We start from the raw sequence: 6,000 nt of genomic DNA, 5'->3' as shown, positions 1-6,000 counted from the left end.
AACCATAATTACGTTCCCCGATCTGAAGATATTTGAATTTAAGAAAATGATTTGAAGACTTTCACCCTGCAAGTCCCTGACACTGCATGTTGCACGCAAAAACAGAGTGCAAATGACCCCTAGCTAATTCCTAAAAGGCCTTCTTGATAAAGAACTACTTTGAAGATAGCTTTATTCTAGCTCTATTTGTAAAAAAAATGGCTAAAATTCCCCTCGGGCCTGTTTGGTAAATTAAGAGAAAATTCACCCGATGAAGTTGTGTTCGAGCGCATTTCAGATAAATATCGGTAATTCGACTTCGTGTACATGAATTAAAAAATAAATGTATTTAAAAATTTTGATTGGAAAAGCTTTCTGGCTTTCTGTTAATTTTTCAGCGTCACCCTACAAACTACATTGCAAAAAAAATATGAAAACTTTTAAATATACGGTAGAATCCCGAATTCTCAAACCCTTGGCTTTTTTGAAACTCCCGATTTCTCGAAGCAATTTTTGTTCCCCTTGGATAATATATGTACTTCTCGGTAAATTTACCTCCGTTTTATCGAACCAATTTTCGTTTCCCCTCGAGGTTCAAGAAATTGGGACTCTTCTGTAGTTTGCTCTGGATAACGTTTTTCACTTTTTTACACCAACAATTTAGCTAATTACCTTGAGCCTTTAAACCAACAGCACTTAAAATAATGAAGAAAAATGCCGCCAACATGATGAGGTAACAACTGCAGCGCACACTTCACAAAATGTGTTGGTCCGTACTCGCACTAGACCTACGATTGTAATTTAGTTTGAGATGATAAGATAGTTATTCGCGAGTATGATATAATTAACAACGCGATTATACAGTCGACGAAATAATGGATGTACACAGCTTTGCAATTGACACTAAATATGTGCTCGTTGTTTGCACAGCCTGGAAACTTTATACAAACACGTATAATTTCTAATCGAACTCCAGGCGAAGCTAAAGCAATCTATAATTCTGCACACGTTTCTCCGTTAACTAGTTAGGATAGTCAATTTATTTGATTGATTAAGATGTGATGTAAAATTCACTATCTCGGTACTAGGCATATGATTGCCATGTATTTGACTGATACTTTGTCAAATTAAAAAGTCGAATTTGTACGACTTGAGCAAAAGCGTGTTGTTGATAAAAGATTATTCACGACTGGCCTGAAATCATAATTTATACATGTAATCCATTCTCGTTTACCCCGAATTTCGGCCAATTTTCTAAAAACACACTTAAAACCTTATATATAACTCCGTTAACAAAGAGCAAATTACGATTTATAGAATATTAAAGGCGAAATATAACGCTTTTTCTGTTCAGGTTTTGCTAAATAATATCACGAACTTTGAAATGATTTTCCCTGCTAATTACCTGTTTAACTTATATGAGTTGCGCATGTAACGAGTTACTTAACATACCATAATTTATAGGAAATTAACGCACCTAAATTAACGTCTTTGAAATTAACGCGACTCAAATTAACTCGAATTGGAGAGAAAATTTCTTTTAAATACGGAAATAACGTGAGGGACGGGGCCATTTTTCAAAATGAAAAAAAAATAACGCGATTTTTGATGTCTCTAAAGATATTCTGACTGCTGCACTGCTCTTCTGAAAACAAAAATAAACCGGAAATATTGCAGATTACATATCATAACAGCTTTTACATTGTAAAAGACTGAAAAATAGTGTACGGAGGAGAGAAGGATATTGTTTCCTAGTTTCTATAATTTATGTGTTTGTACAGTATCCAGTATTTGGAATGAAATTTTAGGTCTTGGAAATTTAGTTAAACGCTCCCCTTAAATAATGTCGCGGAAATTAACGCGCACAAGAATTAACTCGATTTTTGATAATTCGCGTTAATTTTATGAAGTGTTAATTTCTTATAATAAGGTAATCCCTATATGAGTGTTTATTTATTTTTAATTTAAACAGAGTGAAAAGGAACACGTTCCGTTGATTTGTTAAAATTTTAAACTTAACATCACCCTGAAAAACGTTTTTATCTTCTGCCTCATCAACGCACTGTCACGCCATAGAAATCTCGAGCTCACAGTGTAACTGTAAATTATCCTTGCTCTACTGTATTTTGTTTTCATGTAGTATAATAGTTCGTAGCTTTTTGACACTTAGCTGCAGACCAATTCTGACTGTTTCTTTGACGTAGTCTCAAGTTTAAAAAACGTTTTCCCTTGGCATTATAGAGTGCTTGAATAGTTATTTTGATCTGTTAACTTATGTCAAATGTTACTTATTGAAAGGCTAACAAAGCTGATTCATCATTGCGACACGATTTCTCTGGATGATATTGTGTTAAAAGCAAAAAGAAGCGTCGACACAGCACGTCCCCCGACATGAGTTAGGAAGATCATCCTTTAGCTTCACGAAGTATCATCAATGAAAAAGAGGAAAACTGAATGGGGGAAAAAACCGCAATTGCTACGCACTAAAATTACTAGCTTAAAGCACTCCACTGTAAATTATTCGGCGTGTAATGTAGAAAATTAAATACTGCAAAGGTCGAGTACTCTTCAAGGACGTCAATGTGTGCGTGCTGTAGTGGGGGACCTAACCGGCCATTGGTTAGTATCCTATCCAGGGCAATAAGTTATTTTCCAAGTCGCTTGGCCGTAATACTTAAGTAAAGGTAAACTATAGACGAAGAAAATTGCTTCCACTCAGGGCAAACAATTTAAGTTCCAGTTTAGGTGAATACTGATTAAGCTTACATTCTCCGGCGTCGCGCACTCAATAAATTGCTTCAGGTTCATGATCAGTCACATGTTCAACAACCACCATGTTGAAAATAATGCTAGCTTGTGTGACTATAAGAAAAATAAAAAGAGATTAAAAAATATTGTTTTGACTGAAAAGACAAGTTAAATATTTTTCTGTTAAAATGCATCACCAAGTTTAGGATCTTCGTGAAATGTGTTTCCTTGCATCGAAAAGCCTATTATACATGTCATGAAGAAAAGCCACTCAAGCGTTGTACATCATGCTTTAATTTTTTGTTTTAAAAAGAAGTTATAAATGAGTTATATACATTGTGTTGGTGGTAAATAATTTTCTGCCAAAAATTAACCAAAACATTAAGGCAAACTACCCGCCACCACCGTCCATATTTCTAACGGGAACACTGACGCTGGCGCTGACTTCATTCAAGGAGTTTCATTCATGAATCGGCGTGAGGTACCGCGCGTGGTTTGGGTACAGGGACCACGGAGAGGGAGGGGCGAGGGAGGCTTTAGCCCCCTCCCCCCACCCACTTTTTTACAGTTACAAGAAAAAAATTATAATGAATTAAGAAAAAAAAAATTAATGAAAATATTTCGTTTCTTGACACCATATTATTGATATAGTTGATTATCTGTGTCCATCCATTTGTTCTGATAACATCTCAGTTGCTGGTACTTGAGCTTGGTGAGAAAAATTCGTGCCTTGATGTAAGGTTTAAAGGGTCAGTGAGTAGTTATATCGAACGTTTGTGGAGCAATGTCTCTTTATCGCAACGTTTTTTTTTTTCGTTTTAAAGCAATCTCTTCTTCTTCAGGACCCAGAGTGCCTGGTGGCACGTGGGGCTTCCGTCAGGGATCTCCACATTTGCCAGTCCTCTGCCTGTTGTCTTGCTGCTTCCATTGTGAGGCCACGCTCCAACAAGTCTTTCTGCACTGTTCTCCTCCAGGTCTCCTTAGGCCTACCTCTGCTACGCTTTCCTTGGGGTGTCCATCTCAATGCAACCCTTGGCACTGAGTCTGCTCTCATCCGTAGGACATGTCCCAGCCATCTCCACCTTCTCTTTTGCACAACAATTGAAACTGGTTCAAGATTGCTTGATGACAATAGGTCTTTGTTGCTGATCTTGTTTGGCCAAAAGATGCGTTTGATGCGCCGGAGGCAGAAGGCTGGAAGACATTTGCCACATTTGCCGGTCCTCTGCCTGCTGTCTTGCTGCTTCCATTGTGAGGCCACGCTCCAACAAGTCTTTCTGCACTGTTCTCCTCCAGGTCTCCTTAGGCCTACCTCTGCTACGCTTTCCTTGGGGTGTCCATCTCAATGCAACCCTTGGCACTGAGTCTGCTCTCATCCGTAGGACATGTCCCAGCCATCTCCACCTTCTCTTTTGCACAACAATTGAAACTGGTTCAAGATTGCTTGATGACAATAGGTCTTTGTTGCTGATCTTGTTTGGCCAAAAGATGCGTTTGATGCGCCGGAGGCAGAAGGCTGGAAGACATTTGCCACATTTGCCGGTCCTCTGCCTGTTGTCTTGCTGCTTCCATTGTGAGGCCACGCTCCAACAAGTCTTTCTGCACTGTTCTCCTCCAGGTCTCCTTAGGCCTACCTCTGCTACGCTTTCCTTGGGGTGTCCATCTCAATGCAACCCTTGGCACTGAGTCTGCTCTCATCCGTAGGACATGTCCCAGCCATCTCCACCTTCTCTTTTGCACAACAATTGAAACTGGTTCAAGATTGCTTGATGACAATAGGTCTTTGTTGCTGATCTTGTTTGGCCAAAAGATGCGTTTGATGCGCCGGAGGCAGAAGGCTGGAAGACGTCCAGCTGTTTTAAGCAATAGTTTTACAAAAACATTTCACAGCTGAACGTTTAAATTTTTAATTTCAAATGCATTTTTCGATATCTAAGAGAAATTTTTCCGGGCGAGCATACCCCCGGACCCCCCTGAGTTGGCTCACGCTCCCGCGTTCGAGTTTAAGCCCCCCCCCCCCCCCCTACTCATAGTCTTCCTGTGCGGCCCCTGGGGTTGTGGCAATGGCGTGTTTTAAAATACCAATTATAAAAACAAAGCCAACTACTTATTGGGGGTCATCCCCCCATTTAATGGAAGATATAAACTTGATTAGTCTTTGATTTGTGGATAGAACAACTTGAACGGTTAAGCCTCAATTTTTCAGCGTGGTCATCCGCAGTCAAAGTCGCATTTTAACAGTTTCAGTGCTCTAATATAGCAATTTTTATAAAAATGGATCATTATGTTTAGGTTTCCAACGACACAAGTATAGATTTAGGCTTTATATTTCGGTTAAAATTCGCGACAAAGCCCCGCTAAATACCGACTAAATTTTAGAGAACATACACAATAACATAATTGCAATGAAATTGCTACTTTCAATGGTCAGAGTTCGGTATTTTTTTTATAGATCAGCTGGTACAAGTATTAAGAGGGTGTAATCCGTTCTAAACTTCTGCCTTCTTCGCAGACGTTCTTTTGGCTCATTTTGCAATCTTACCTCGCGTTGGAGACTTGTTCTAAACAAGCCCAGTTAAAGTGATAAAAGAGCCGAAAACAGTTACCTCATCATGAGCTATAGGATAAGTGGAGTTTTTTCTAAATTAAAAGCCAATATCACTAAAGTCTTTTCTTTACTACTCTGTTTTACTACTTTGGTTGTTCGATCGCAACACATGGGTAACCAGGCTTTTATTTAACCGAGAAGACCTGGATGCTAAACTAATTTGCATTTGGTGTTACGGCGAATAATAAAAACACTGGGTAGGAAAAACTTTTACTGTTGCTAGGAGATTTTGGTTTTTGGCCAATCACTAAACCGAACAAACAATGGGTATTGTTTTTTAATTTCGTGTTGAGCTCGTAAGATCAACGAGCACTCTCAATCCCCTAGTGAGGTATGAAAAAGGCGACAAACTTGAGCCTTTCCCCACATGGACGAAGAAAGGTTTGGCAACCGGAAATGAATTTTGGTTTATTTTGGAGGTGTTCGCAACTCAACGGTGAAAAAAAAATGTAAATTTCGGATAGTTTTGTGGTCGTTGTCGTTATTTTTGCAGGCTTTCGCTATGGAGTAAGCTGGAGTTGTCTTAAATTGCCTAAAAAAGCAACGAGTGACTTTTTACCGGTGCAGCATGAACGGGAAAACACAGGCGTTGAACTCTTTGCGTGTGTTTGTGTGGTCACAACTTACAAATATGAATATTCAAATCTATTCACTAATTGTTGTTG

This window comes from Oculina patagonica, chromosome 7 (assembly GCF_052425735.1).
Source record: "Oculina patagonica isolate OP01 chromosome 7, crgOcupat, whole genome shotgun sequence".
Classification (NCBI taxonomy): Eukaryota; Metazoa; Cnidaria; class Anthozoa; order Scleractinia; family Oculinidae; genus Oculina; species Oculina patagonica.
The sequence above is the reverse complement of the archived record's forward strand: the minus strand, read 5'-3'. Positions refer to the sequence as shown.